This window comes from Chlorocebus sabaeus, chromosome 9 (assembly GCF_047675955.1).
Source record: "Chlorocebus sabaeus isolate Y175 chromosome 9, mChlSab1.0.hap1, whole genome shotgun sequence".
In the NCBI taxonomy this organism is placed as follows: domain Eukaryota; kingdom Metazoa; phylum Chordata; class Mammalia; order Primates; family Cercopithecidae; genus Chlorocebus; species Chlorocebus sabaeus.
In genome coordinates this window covers 11,861,683-11,875,626 of record NC_132912.1, presented here as the reverse complement: position 1 = coordinate 11,875,626, position 13,944 = coordinate 11,861,683, and positions in this window count along the sequence as shown.

The following is a 13,944-nucleotide window of genomic DNA, read 5'->3' as shown; positions in this document are numbered from 1 at the left end:
TTTACAGGTGGGAAAATGGAGACTCAAAAAGAAAAAGCAATTGTCCATAGGTAGTGTCATGGGTTGACACTAGCTTTGAAGGTTGGTCCCCACCTCCAAAGACATGCCCAAGTCCCGAGTCCCAGTACCGTGAATGTGGTGTTATGTGGAAATAGGTCTTTGCAGATGTAATTAAGTTATGGATCTCGATATGAAATCTTCCTGAGTTTGGGGTGGACTCTAAATTTTACGACTGATGTCCTCATAAGAGAAGGGAGGGGGAGGTCAGGCGCAGTGGCTCACACCTGTAATCGATTCCAGCACTTTGCGAGGCTGAGGAGGGCAGATCACCTGAGGTCGGGAGTTTGAGACCAGCCTGACCAACATGGAGAAACCCCGTCTCTACTAAAAATTCGAAATTAGCCGGGTGTGGTGGTGCATGCCCGTAGTCCCAGCTACTCGGGACACTGAGGCAGGAGAATTGCTTGAACCCTGGAGGCGGAGGTTTTGGTGAGCCAAGATCGTACCATTGAACTCCAGCCTGGGCAACAAGAGCGAAACTCCATCTCAAAAAAAAAAAAAAAAAAAAAAGAAGGGAGGGGGAGATTTGAGATACCTTGACAAAGTTTTTCAGGGAAGGAGAGCATGTGGTTATAGAGGTAAGTTATGCTACCATAAGCCAAGGACGAGCATGGTCCACCAAAAGCTGGAAGCGCCAGGAAACGTCCTCCCCTGGAGCCCTGGGAGGAAGCCTGGCCCTGCTCATGGCTTGATTTTAGACTTCTGCCCTCTAGAACCATGAGACCATACATTTCAGTTGTTTTTTTTTTTTTTTTGAGACGGAGTCTTGCTCTGTAGCCCGGGCTGGACTGCAGTGGCCGGATCTCAGCTCACTGCAAGCTCCGCCTCCCGGGTTTACGCCATTCTCCTGCCTCAGCCTCCGGAGTAGCTGGGACTACAGGCGCCCGCCACCTCGCCCGGCTAGTTTTTTGTATTTTTAGTAGAGACGGGGTTTCACCGTGTTAGCCAGGATGGTCTCGATCTCCTGACCTCGTGATCCGCCCGTCTCGGCCTCCCAAAGTGCTGGGATTACAGGCTTGAGCCACCGCGCCCGGCCCATTTCAGTTGTTTTAAGCCTCCCAGTGTGTGAGAATTTGTGACAGCAGCCCAAGCAAAAGAACACAGTGAGCAGGTCGGGCACGGAAGCTCGCACCTGTAATCTCAGCATTTAGGGAGGCCAAGGTGGGAGGATCGCTTGAGCCCAGGAGTTTGAGACCAGCCTGGACAATATAGGAAAACCCAGATTCAATCAATCAATAAATAAAAGTAAAGAGCGCAGCTAGTGAGCTGAAAACAAAAGATGACTAAAATCCAGATGCTGCGACTTCTAGTTTAGAGTTCTTTCTATGAATGTGGGTCAGGAGAGAACTCTGGCTGGGGTACGAGGGTTCCTGCAAGATCATGTTTGTAGGAGAGAAAACAACTAGTTTGTGAGACTGTTCCTCCCAGCTCCCATCTCCCTTCCATACCCAGCCATCCTCCTCTCTCTTCCCCATGCTTCCTAAACTTGCAGGGGCTCCAGAATTTAAGCTGTGTGGAGGATGGATTGAAAGTGCCATCCACGTGCCAGACAGCTTTTGTCTGCACCTGCAGATCCCTCTCTCCGTTGTCCACCAGGATCTCTGAAATAAGCAACAGGCTCTCTGGCCTGCTGGCTTCCAGGTGAGGCCAAGGAGTGTGAGGTCAGGGGGCTTATTACTCCAGCTGGCTCCCCTCCTAGCAGGGGATGTCTTTGGGTAGGCTGGGTCCCTTAGCTGGAGGCCACCACTCCTCTGAGCCTCTTCCCGGGGTCCCTAAGCAGTCCCTGCTTTCTCCCTTGCACCTTGGCAGAGAATCCTTTCATCATTCCTACTGGGCACGTACAGCTATTTCTTTTTTTTTTTGAGACGGAGTCTCGCTCTGTTGCCCAGGATGGAGTGCAGTGGCCAGATCTCGGCTCACTGCAAGCTCCGCCTCCCGGGTTCACGCCATTCTCCTGCCTCAGCCTCCCCAGTAGCTGGGACTACAAGCGCCCGCCACCTCGCCCGGCTAGTTTTTTGTATTTTTTAGTAGAGATGGGGTTTCACCGTGTTAGCCAGGATGGTCTCGATCTCCTGACCTCGTGATCCACCCGTCTCGGCCTCCCAAAGTGCTGGGATTACAGGCTTGAGCCACCGTGCCCGGCCATGTACAGCTATTTCTTGCTGGAATCCACTGGAATGTAAACTCCACGAGAGCACCGATGTTGGTCTATTTTTGTTTACTGCTATATCCCTGGTGCTTAGAATAGTTCCTAGAAAATATTTCAACAGGAAATATTTGTTGAATGAATGGGGCTGGGTGTGGTGGCTCACACCTGTAATCCCAGCACTTTGAGAGGCCAAGGCAGGTGGATCACTTGAGATTTGGAATTCAAAACCAGCCTGGCCAACATAGTGCAACCCCATCTCTACTAAAAAAATAAAATAAAATAAAATAATAAAATAAAATAAAATAAAATAAAATACAAAAATTAGCCAGGCATGGTGGCAGGTACCTGTAATCCCAGCTCCTTGGGAGGCTGAAGCATGAGAATTGCTTGAACCTGGGAGGCAGGTTCAAGTCTAAAAAAAAAAAAGAAAAAAGAAAAAGAGAAATATTTGTTGAATGAATGGAATGAAATACCCAGGTAGGCTCTAGGTCTGTCTGTGTTATCAATTCCTAGCATTAATTTTTCTCTTCACCGAGATAACACTTTTAGGCAACCACCAATTTAAAATATTACTTAAGTATTGTTTTTCTATTATTATGAATGATTACTCATCAACTGTAAGGTCATTTTGTGAGGCTCCTCGACCTCACCCCACATTTGGGTCAGACAGCAGGACCCGCAGGAAACCTGGTGGGTCCATATCATTTGTCTGGAGAACATTGGGCAGGCATCTCCCTAATATGAAAACAATCTGAACTTGAACCCACTGCCCCTCTGCCTTCTGCCCTTTTCTCTTCTTCCTTTGCAGCCGGAGCGGATGGCATCGGCTATGCTTGTCACCTCTCTGCCCTTTCCTCAATGTCCTTCCTGTTTCCACGCTCGGCAGCAGCAAGACTTCTGCTTCCAAAGGTCACAGATGGCGCCTTTATTGACAGAGCCAGCCAGCCGTCTTCCTCCGCCCCCTCCCCCTGAGCCGGGTGCTCACCCTTGATCCACTTTCCACTTCTTGGACAGCTTTCTTCGATGAGCTGCCTTCAGGCTCTGCTCCTGGTCCAGGTGCTGCAGCTGCAGCCAGCAAAGATATCAGACAGACACAAACCACCTGCTGGCCAAGAAGCAGCTGGCGCTTCCTGGGCACCCCCGCCCCTCCAGCGGGGTCTGATTTCCTAGGCAATGCCAGAGATGGGTATTCCTTCTGGCTCTCCTCCCCGCTCTGCCTTGTTCCTCCCGGTTTCACGTTGCTGCAGGCTGGTCCCACCCCGAACCCTACTCCTTGGCTTTGTTTCGTCTCCCATGCATAAGCGAATCATCCAGGCATTGTCTGGCACCCCGATACTGTCCCTTTGTGGGCCCTTGGCTTCCTCAAACTCTCATGATCACTTCCAATATCTACCTTCCTCCTCCGTGCTGATTGAGAGCCTGACCCTGCCCTGGCCTTAAGGAATTCATGATCAATGCTAATTTCACTGTCTGCCCTCTTTGGAAGAGCTGCAGGAACCCAGGGAGGCTGAGGCAGGAGGATTGCTTGAGCCCAGGAATTTGAGGCTGCAGTGAGTTATGATCACACCACTGCACTTCAGCCTGGGTGACAGAGTGAGGTGAAACCCTGTCTGTAAAAAAATAAAAAATAAAAATAAATGAATAAATAAAATGAGATGTGACCATATGCACACACCAGGAGGAGCACCTCCTGCTGGCCACACAGTATCGGACCTGCCTGGGTATATCTGTGTCTGAAACCGGAGATTCTGCACACTTGTTTCTGCGACCACCTTATTGTTGAGTCCTAAATTCTGCAGATCTATGAGATCTGAGAGTGCAGATCAGGGAAGGAAGGCCCTGCACTTTCTTTTCTCGGGCGGCCATGGGAACTGTGGTTCGAATTTGTTTCCATCCCTTATGCAGAAGCCACGTGCAGTGCTCTCTGGGATGAGGGACAGGGAGCACCAGCAGTGTTTTGTGTTTTGCTTTTGTTTATTTTTTGGCAGTCTGCAACTAGTCCAGCACAGCATTTTCCAAAGCGTGTCCTTGTTCTATGAATAGATCTAGCTCCTCAGACTGTCACTGTTTCTCAGGAAAAGTGATATGGTTTGTCTGTGTCCCCACTCAAATCTCAAATTGTAGCTCCCATAATTCCCATGTGCTGTGGGAGGGACCTGGTGGGAGGTAATTGAATCATGGGGGTGGGTCTTTCCCATGCTGTTCTCTGATAGTAAGTCTCATGAGATCTGAAGGTTTTTTCTTTTCTTTTCTGTTTTTGAGACGGAGTCTTGCTCTGTTGCCAGGCTGGAGTGCAGTCTTACAATCTCAGTGCACTGCAACCTCCAACTCCCGGGTTCAAGTGATTCTCCTGCCTCAGCCTCCCAAGTAGCTGGGACTACAGGCGTGCACCACCACACCCAGCTAATTTTTCTATTTTTAGTAAAGGCGGAGTTTCCCCATGTTGGCCAGGATGGTCTCGATCTCTTGACCTCATGGTCTGCCCTCCTTGAGCTCCCAAAGTGCTGGGATTACAGGTGTGAGCCACCATGCCTGGCACCCGGTTTTATACAGGGGAGTACCCCTGCACAGGCTCTCTTGCCTGCCACCATGTAAGATGTGCCTTTGCTTCTTTGCCTTCCACCATGATTGTGAGGCCTCCCCAGCCACGTGGAACTGTGAGCCCATGAAACCTCTTTCTTTTATGAATTACCCAGTCTCAGGTATGTCTTTATTAGCAGCGTGAGAACAGACTAATACAAAAAAGTATATTAGTAAGTCTGGGAAATGTGAAATTAAAGCAAAGTTACGTAGGCTTTACTTTTTTTTTTTTTTTTTGAGACAGGGTCTTGCAGTGGTGCAATCAGAGTTTACTGCAGTGTTGAATTCCTGGCCTCAAGCCATCCTCCTGTCTCAGCTTCCTAAAGCACCAGGATCATGGGCATAAGCCACCAGCACTGCCCTCTTGCAGAACTTCTTTCAGTCCTTAATATGCAGGTTCAGCCATCAAATCAGCACGCATTGATGAACTGCCTGCTGTATGCATAGTACTCTTGGGGTGCTGGGAACAGAGGCATGGGAAAGACGTGGCACTGCTTGGAGTTTATAAGTTAGCAGCAGATGGACATTAACGACTAAGTACTCATTAATGATGCAATTATATGTGCTCCAAAAGAGAAAGCGGGTGTTGAGGGAACATTCATCATTAGGTCCTGCTCAAGTCTGGGGAATCACAAATGACTTTTCTGGGGAAATGATGTTCAAGTTCAGATCTGAAGAAGAGAACGATGTTTCCTAAGTGAAAGGGGCATGGATTTGAAGGATTTCAGGCAGGGGGACAGTGCCTGCAAAGGCCCTGAAAAGGAAAGTTCTTGGAGTCTCTGCTCTGTTTCTAACCAGGAAACCCTTTCCTCATACCCCTTCCAAGTCTCCAGCCTGTTGGGGAACTATAATTTGGCTTTGGTATCATAGAAAAACCTGTGCAGGGACTTGAGACTGTCACTGATTGTCTGGGTGACAATGGAGCTGCATTTTTTGAGCCTTGTTTTTCTTATCAGTAAAACTAGGGGTAGACAACAGTAAGATGGCTAAGGTTCCCTCCAGCTGCGGCAGGCTAGGATTTCATGCGAATCCTCTTCCATTTCTTAGGGTAGGGAGAGAGGGAAGTAGATCTAATTGTAAACAGGGGAATTTTTAGTCTGGAAGGGAAATAATTCAGCTCGCGGAGGGTGGGGTAGAAAAATGCAGTGTGGCTGCCATCCTAAAGCCTTAGGTGACCCAGTTAGAAGCCGTGTATTCACGGCGTCCGCACATCAATACACAGTTACTCACCAGCTGCTATTGACTAAGAGCTATGTGCTAAGGGCAGGGGACTCGGGACTCCTGCCCCGAGCCTGGCAAGAAACCTGGAGACGGCACCCCACACTGAAGTTATTCTCTCCTTTCAAAGGCAGGACTTCCAGGGCCTGGAGCCTCAAGGCCTCTGCGGAGGGGACAAAGGGCTCTTGAGGTCACTGGAGAGGCCAGAAGGTGGCTCTTTAAGTGGCTGGCATCACTTCCTGCAACCCCTGCCCCGTTCTAGGGACACAGAGCAGGGACAGCAGCCTGGAGTCTTGGAGAACTCAGAGGACACTCGCTGGAATACAGGACCCCTTCAGAGGCACGTTGATTGTATAAAGGAACACGCTCGCTCAGAATACCGACAAAGGGTCCTGTTTTTGAAACTCCTGCAAGTAGAGAAAAGAAGACCCCTGCCCCGCGTAGCCAGCCAGTAAGTTAGGAACAAATAATGAATGAAAACTATTATCTCCTGAGATCCCAGGTTCTCCCCCTGCTTTTTTTTTTTTTTTTTTTTTTTTGCCTTTTAATCTTTTCTCCTTTTTTTCTGACTTTTAATCTTTCTCTCTGTCTCCCACTTTTTTTCGGCTCCTCAGGCCAGACCCTTTTGTTCCATTTGTTCCTCTCTGCCCCAGAAAACAGACCTGTGTCACCCCGGCTGGTTTTTCTGCTGTTCTCAGATTACTTCACTCGAAGAACGTGTGAGCTGCTTCCTCCCGTGCTCGCTGGAAAGTGGATCCTAATTCCTATCTAGGCTTTGCAGCTCGGAAGATTCTGGGTGTCCAGGCCCTGCAGCCCTGTGGTAGTGAGACAGACCGCCGAGATCCTTCCCTCTGCAGAGCCAGTATCTTAGCTCAGGCTGCTGTAGCAAAATATCACAAGCCGAGCGGCTTCAACAATGGAAACTGATTGTCTCTCAGTTCTGGAGGCCAGAAGTCCAAGGTCGAGGGGTCAGCAGCGCAGGGAGGGGAGGACCCGTTCCAGGCCTCTCTGCTTGGCTTGTAAATGGCCATCTTCTCCCTTTGTCTCTTCTCATGGTCTTCCTTCTGTGCATGTCTTTGTGTCTAAATGTTCCTTTTTATAAGGACACCAGTCATGTTGGATTCAGGCCACTCTAACGACCTCACTTTAACTTGATTATGTCTTTAGAGACCCTATCCCCAAATAACCACAGGTTCTGAGGGACTGGAGGTTAGGACTTCATCATATGAATTTAGGGGGAGAAGACACGATTCGATCCGTAACAGCCAGTAAGACTACAACTTTGGCCGGGTGCGGTGGCTCACGCCTGTAATCACAGCACTCTGGGAGGCTGAGGCAGGTGGATGATGAGGTCAGGAGTTCGAGCCCAGCTTGGCCAAGATGGTGAAACCCCGTCTCTACCAAAAACACAAAAATTAGCCAGGTGTGGTGGCATATGCATGTAATCCCAGCTACTCGGGAGGCTGAGGCAGAGAATTGCTTGAACCCAGGAGGTGGAGGTTGCAGTGAGCCGAGATCGCAGCGCTGCACTCCAGCCTGGGCGCCAGGGTGAGACTACGTCTTAACAACAGCAGCAGCAAAAAACTTAAAACTTCAGTGTTCCAATGGCTTACATGGGAACTTGTCAAAAATAGACGTACAAGGCTGGGCGCAGTGGCTCATGCCTCTAATCCCGGCACTTTGGAGACCAAGGTGGGGAAATCACTTGAGCCCGGGAGTTTGAGTTCAGCCTGGGCAATACAGCGAGACCCCATCTCTACAAAAAATACAAAAATCAGCCAGGTGTCATGGTGTGCAGCCGTGGTCCCAGCTACTCGAGAGGCTGAGGGATGGGAGGATTACTTGAGCCTAGAAGGTTGAGGCTGCAGTGAGCTGAGATGGCACCACTGCACTCCAGCCTGGGCAACAGAGAGCAATCCTGTCTCAAAAACAAAACAAGGTCCGGTGTGATGGCTCACGTGTGAAATCCCAGCACTTTGGGAGGCCGAGATGGGCGGATCACTTGAGGCCAGGAGTTCAAAACCAGCCTGGGCAATATGGTGAAATCCTGTCTCTACAGAAAATACAGAAATTAGCCTGGTGTGGTGGCATGTGCCTGTAGTCCCAGCTACTCGGGAGACTGAGGCATGAGAATCACTTGAAGCTGGAGGTGGAGGCTGAGGCTGCAGTGAGCTGAGATGGTGCCACTACACTCCAGCCTGGGCAACAGAGCAGATCCCTGTCTCAGAAAAACAAAACAGAAGAAAAACTAGAGGTACCAGTGGCCCTCCCACAGATTCTGATTTAATAGGTCTGGGGCGCAGGCCAGGATTCTGATTTTTAAAAGCACCCCGGGATAAGTGTGATGGAATAGCCCACCCTAACTGCCCATTTGATGCTGCGACCCAGCGCGTGGCCCGTGGAAGGGCCTATAACATGAACATTGTGCTTACACTCTCATGCTGCAAAGAAAAGACGTCCTCTTGTGTCTAGCTTTGCCTTAGTCCCTGTGCAGGTTTCCCTGCAGGGATCCTGGTGGCATCTGCAGGCCTCCAGAGGACCTTCCTGGCCAGGCTGCTTGTCAGTCCCCGGCTCAGTAGGTGGCAGGCAGGCAGCAGGACAGGTCAGGTTTTGGAGTCCGAGGCCTGGCTCTGGCATTTCATGGCTGATTAACTTTGGACGGATCACTTGGCCTCTCCAGCGCTGAGCTTTTTTGCCTTTGCAATAGGGGACTTCCTCGTCTGTCTCAGAGGGCTTCCATAAGGACGGAATGAAATGATGTTTGTCAAAGGTGTGTGACATAGTGCCAGGTACTAAGAGGGGATAGGGTGAGTGGATAGGGTGAGTGGTGGCTCACGCCTGTAATCCCAGTACTTTGGGAGGCCAAGGTGGGCAGATCACTTGAGGTCAGGAGTTGGAGACTAGCCTGGCCAACATGGTGAAAATACAATCTCTACTAAAAATACAAAAATTAGCCAGGTGTGGTGGTGAGCCCATGTAATCCCAACTACTCGGGAGGCTGAGGCAGGAGAATCACTTGAACCCAGGAGGTGGAGGTTGCAGTGAGCTGAGATCGTGCCACTGCACTCCAGCCTGGGTGACGAGTGAGACTCTATCTCAAAAACAAGGAAAGGGTGGGGGATAGATATTAGTTACTATTGTTATCCTCCACTTCCATCAGATGGCAAACCTAGGTTTAATGCACTTCTGCAACATAAATGCACCAAGGAGAAACAAGGAGAGACTCGATCCTAAAGGGATCAGAGGCTGTCTGACTGTTCTGAGGATGAAGAGACAGCCTTGCCTTTGAATTCCACAGTCACTGTGTGGGCAACTGAGATCTGTCAGGCATGCTGTGTAAGCCTAGATTCGAGTTGCGTTACCCCAACGTCTGCCTTCTTGCTGTAAAGAAACCTGCCCACTCTGTCCCCAGATGTAGAAAATGGGTGTGTTGCTGTATCAAGGTTTGTTTTTTGTTTTGTTTTTTTGTCTATTTGTTTGTTTTCCCCCAGGATGGTGTAATGGTTCCCAGGGCAGCGTCTGGAGCCAGACTGACTGGCTCCGAGAGTTCAGCACCCTCAACTCCTAGCTGTGCTGCCTTTTGTAAGTCACTCAACTCCTCTGTGCCTTAGTTCTCCTCTTTGTAAAACAGGGAAATAATAGTACCTACCACACAGTGAAAATGACATGACTTTTGATGAATGCAACCCAGAGAAGTGCCCAGCACACAGTTAACTGTGTTAGCCTTTATCATTAGCTATAGTTTTATTATATTTCATTTCCCCTTTATGTCTCATTCCCAATTCCATTCCCTTTCTTCTCAAAATCTCCCATTGTGCTTTGAATCCATGTCCATACTTGTCCTCTAACGTATGTAAATATGTAGCATTTGTTTTGTGAATGCTTTCAAAATATTTTTTAAAAGATATTGTGCTAGCTGGGTGCGATAGCATGCACCTGTGGTCCCAGCTACTCGAAAGACTGAGGTGGGAGGATCACTTGAGCCCAGGAGGTTGAGGCTGCAGTGAGCCGTGATTGTGCCACTGTACTCCAACTTGGGCAAGAGAGCAAGATCTTGTCTCAAAAAAAAAAAAAAAAAAAAAAAAGCATTATGCTATAACGAATCTTATTTTAGTTTTATATTCATTGCTATTAGGTGTTTGAGGCGGAGTCTCGCTTTGTCGCCCAGGCTGGAGTGCAGTGGCACTATCTCAATTCACTGCAACCTCCGCCTCCCGGGTTAAAGTGATTCTCCTGCCTCAGCCTCCCGAGTAGCTGAGATTACAGGCACGTGCCACCACACCCAGCTGATTTTTGTGTTTTTAGTAGAGACGGGGTTTCCCCATACTGGCCAAGCTGGTCTTGAACTCCTGACCTCATGTCATCTGCCCACATTGGTCTCCCAAAGGGCTGGAATTATAGGCGTGAGCCACCGTGCCCGGCTGCTATTAGGTTTTTGCCCTCAAACATGTTGCTATAGACCATTCTAGTTCATTCCTTTCGTCACCTACATAGTATTCTGTTGCATGCCCATGCTACATTTTACTTACCCATTCCCCTACTGATGGACACATAGGTTACTCCAGACTCTTTGCTGCCATGAATGGCACTGCAAGGATCATCCTTAGACAGGCCACCTGTGCCTGTGTGCAAAGCTTCTCTGGGGACAGATAACCTTTGCACCATTCTCACAGTCATCAGCCATTGCCTCTCCCTATATCTCTTCCAAAATATTTAGTGACCCAGTCAGTGTTGTCCCAGAAAATACATGCGGGAGTAAGATCTGAAGCCAACACTCCCTGTTTTCTTCATAACATGTTATTTCATCTTGTGGCCTGTGAGTTTAATAAGTGGAAGAAGATAGTCACTTTCTCACTTCGTCCTCATGTGATCTTTCCTCTGTGTGTGCCCCTGGTGTCTCTGTGTGTCCAAATCTTCTCTTCTTATAAGGACACCAGTCAGACTGGATTAGGGCCCACCCTGACTGCCCCATTTTAACTTTATCCCCTCTGTAAAGGCCCTGGCTCCAAATACAGTCACACTCTAATGTACTGGGGTTTAGGACTCTAACATACGAATTTTGGGGAGACATAGTTCAATCCATAACAGCCTTTTGCTTTTTTTTTTTTTTTTTGGAGACAGAGTCTCACTCTGTTACCCAAGGTGGAGTTCAGTGGCGCAATCTCGGCTCACTGCAACCTCCACCTCCTGGGTTCAAGTGAATCTCCTGCCTCAGCCTCCTGAGTAGCTGGGGTTATGGGCACCACCATCAGGCCCAGCTAATATTTGTATTGTTGGTAGACACAGGATCTGGTCATGTTGCCCAGGCCGGTCTCGAACTCCTGACTTCAAGTGATCAGTCTGCCTCAGCCTCCCAAAGTGCTGCGATGACAGGTGTGAGCCACTGTGCCCAGGCACGCCCCTTGCTTTTGATCCTCTTCCCGTCTGATATCTCTGGGTTAGAGCTTGAACTTGTCTGCAAACAAAAGACTTCTAGAAGGTGAGTGGTTAGGCCATGTGGTCCCTCCAGTTTCAGTGTGGGCTCCCAGGAGCCCAACCCCATATCATCTGCTGTCTCGTGCCCCAGAGGCCAACGGCTTGGTGGTTAAAATATAACAAGCTCTGGAGTCCAACAATCTGAGTTAGCGTCTCTGATCCTGACGTTTATTCACGTATGACCCTGGCAAGTTTATCTCGCTGAACCTTTTTTTCCCATCAGCAAATTGAGATGATCGGCTACCTTGTAGAGTTGTTTTAAAAATTAAATTAAGGAACTAGAAGAACAAGACTACTTCCCTGCTCAATGCCACTTCTGGACAGAGGACTGGAGGGAAGATGACCCTCCAGGAACTCTCAAGTTACTCCGACCCTTACAAAGAAGTACTTCTACATTTTAGCAGAATATCCTAGTCTGGCTGCATCTAATCCAGTAGTCACTAGGCCTGTTCTTGATTTGTAGCAGGTACAGGAGCTTGATTGACATGGAGTGGGGAGGAAATAGAATGTGTGGCCTGCTCCACTGTGAAAGGCAATACTGCAAATTATGGATGCCATTAGGAAAATGTCACTTCCTCATTGTGGGTTTACACATATTACTTCTGAGAATTAATATTTGTCATTAGGGATGTGTTTGGGTAAAACTCTGATTGTCAATGCAAGCTGCACATTAAAATAAGCTAGGAAGTGTAAAGAAAAAGATACTGATGTTCAGACCTCACCACCAGATATTCCATTTGTTACTGTCCTTGAGGTCAGGGTTTTGTTTTGTTTTGTTTTGTTTCGAGACAGAGTCACGCTCTGTCACAGGCTGGAGTGCAATGGTATGATCACAGCTCACTGCAGTCTTGACCTCCCTGGCTCAAGCAATCCTCCTGCCTTGGCCTTCCAAAATGTTGAGATTACAGGCATGAGCCACCATGCCTGGCCTGAAGTTCGTTTAAAAAAAATTCCTTTGACTGGGCATAATGGCTCATGCCTGTAATCCCAGCATTTTGGGAGGCTGAGATGGGAGGATCAATTGAGCCCAGGAGTTGGAGACCAACCTGGGTAACATATCCAGACTCCATCTCTACATAAAAATAATTTTCCTAGGTGATGGCACTGTGTAGCTAGGGCTAGAGAACCGTTCATCCTAGGTTCATACCAACAGCTTCCCATACATTCAGTAACTCAGCCAACAAATACTTATTGTGTGCCTACTGTGTGCCAGGCACAGTTCTGGGCTCTGGGATACAGTAGTGAATATGTAGGGCAAAATCCTTATCTTTATGGATGACTTACTAGAATTTAAGAGGAGATCTTCAATAAACAAAACAAGTACATGACGTAGCCTGTTATATACTTTCCAATTGATGAGTGCTTAGAAAAAAATTAAGTGGGAAAAGGAGATAGGGAGTCGGGTGGGGGCACCCAGGTGCCAACTGAGCAGAGGCTAGCAGGTGAGATGAAGTCATATAGCCATCTAGAGGAAGACAGGGAGTCCCAGGCAGAGGGCACTGCCCGTGCAAAGGTCCGGAGGTGAGCATGCATCCTGTGTGTTTGAGTGACGCAAGGAGGCCACTGTGGATAAAAAGAGGGAGCCGGGGCAGCAGAGCAGATGAGTTTATGATACTGTGACTGCATTTTACTCTAAGGGAGCTGAGAAGCCACTGGCAGATGTGAGCAGAGCAGTGAGAAGCTCTGACCTGCATTTTCAAAGGATTGTTCTGGCAGTTTTGTTGAAAATGAACTTAGGAGGGAAAAGCTGGAAGGAAGCAGACCAGTAAAGAGGCTGTTGCACATTTCGCTAAGGGAAATTAGCCAGACGCAAAAGGTCAACTATTGCATGATTCCGTGTACATGAGGTATGTACCCAGAACAGGCCAATCCATGGAGATAGAAAGCAGAAGCGATGTTACCAGGGCATGGGGAGGGGAGAATGGGAGGTTAATGTTTAATGGGTACAGAGTTTCTGTTTGAAAAGATGAGAAAGTTCTGGAAACAGGAATGATGTTTGCCCAATACTGTGAATGCACTTAATGCTACTGAACTGTATACTTCAAAATGGCTAAAATGATAAATTTTATGTTATTTTACTGCAATAAAAAATTAAATTAAAAAAAGAGCACTGGGTGCGGTGACTCACGCCTGTAATCACAACACTTTGGGAGGCCAAGGTGAGCAGATCACTTGAGGTCAGGAGTTCGAGACCAGCCTTGCCAACATGGCAAAACCCCGACTCTACTAAAAATACAAAAAAATGAGCTGGGCATGGGACAGGCACCTGTAATCCCAGCTACTTAAGAGGCTGAGGCAGGAGAATTGCTTGAACCCGGGAGGCAGAGGTTGCAGATCGAGCCACTGCACTCCAGCCTAGGAGACAGAGTGAGACTCAAAAAAAAAAAAAAAAAAAAAAAAAAAGAGAGAGAGACTGTTGTAACTATCCAAGTGAGAGATTATGAAGGCTTAGAACAGGATGT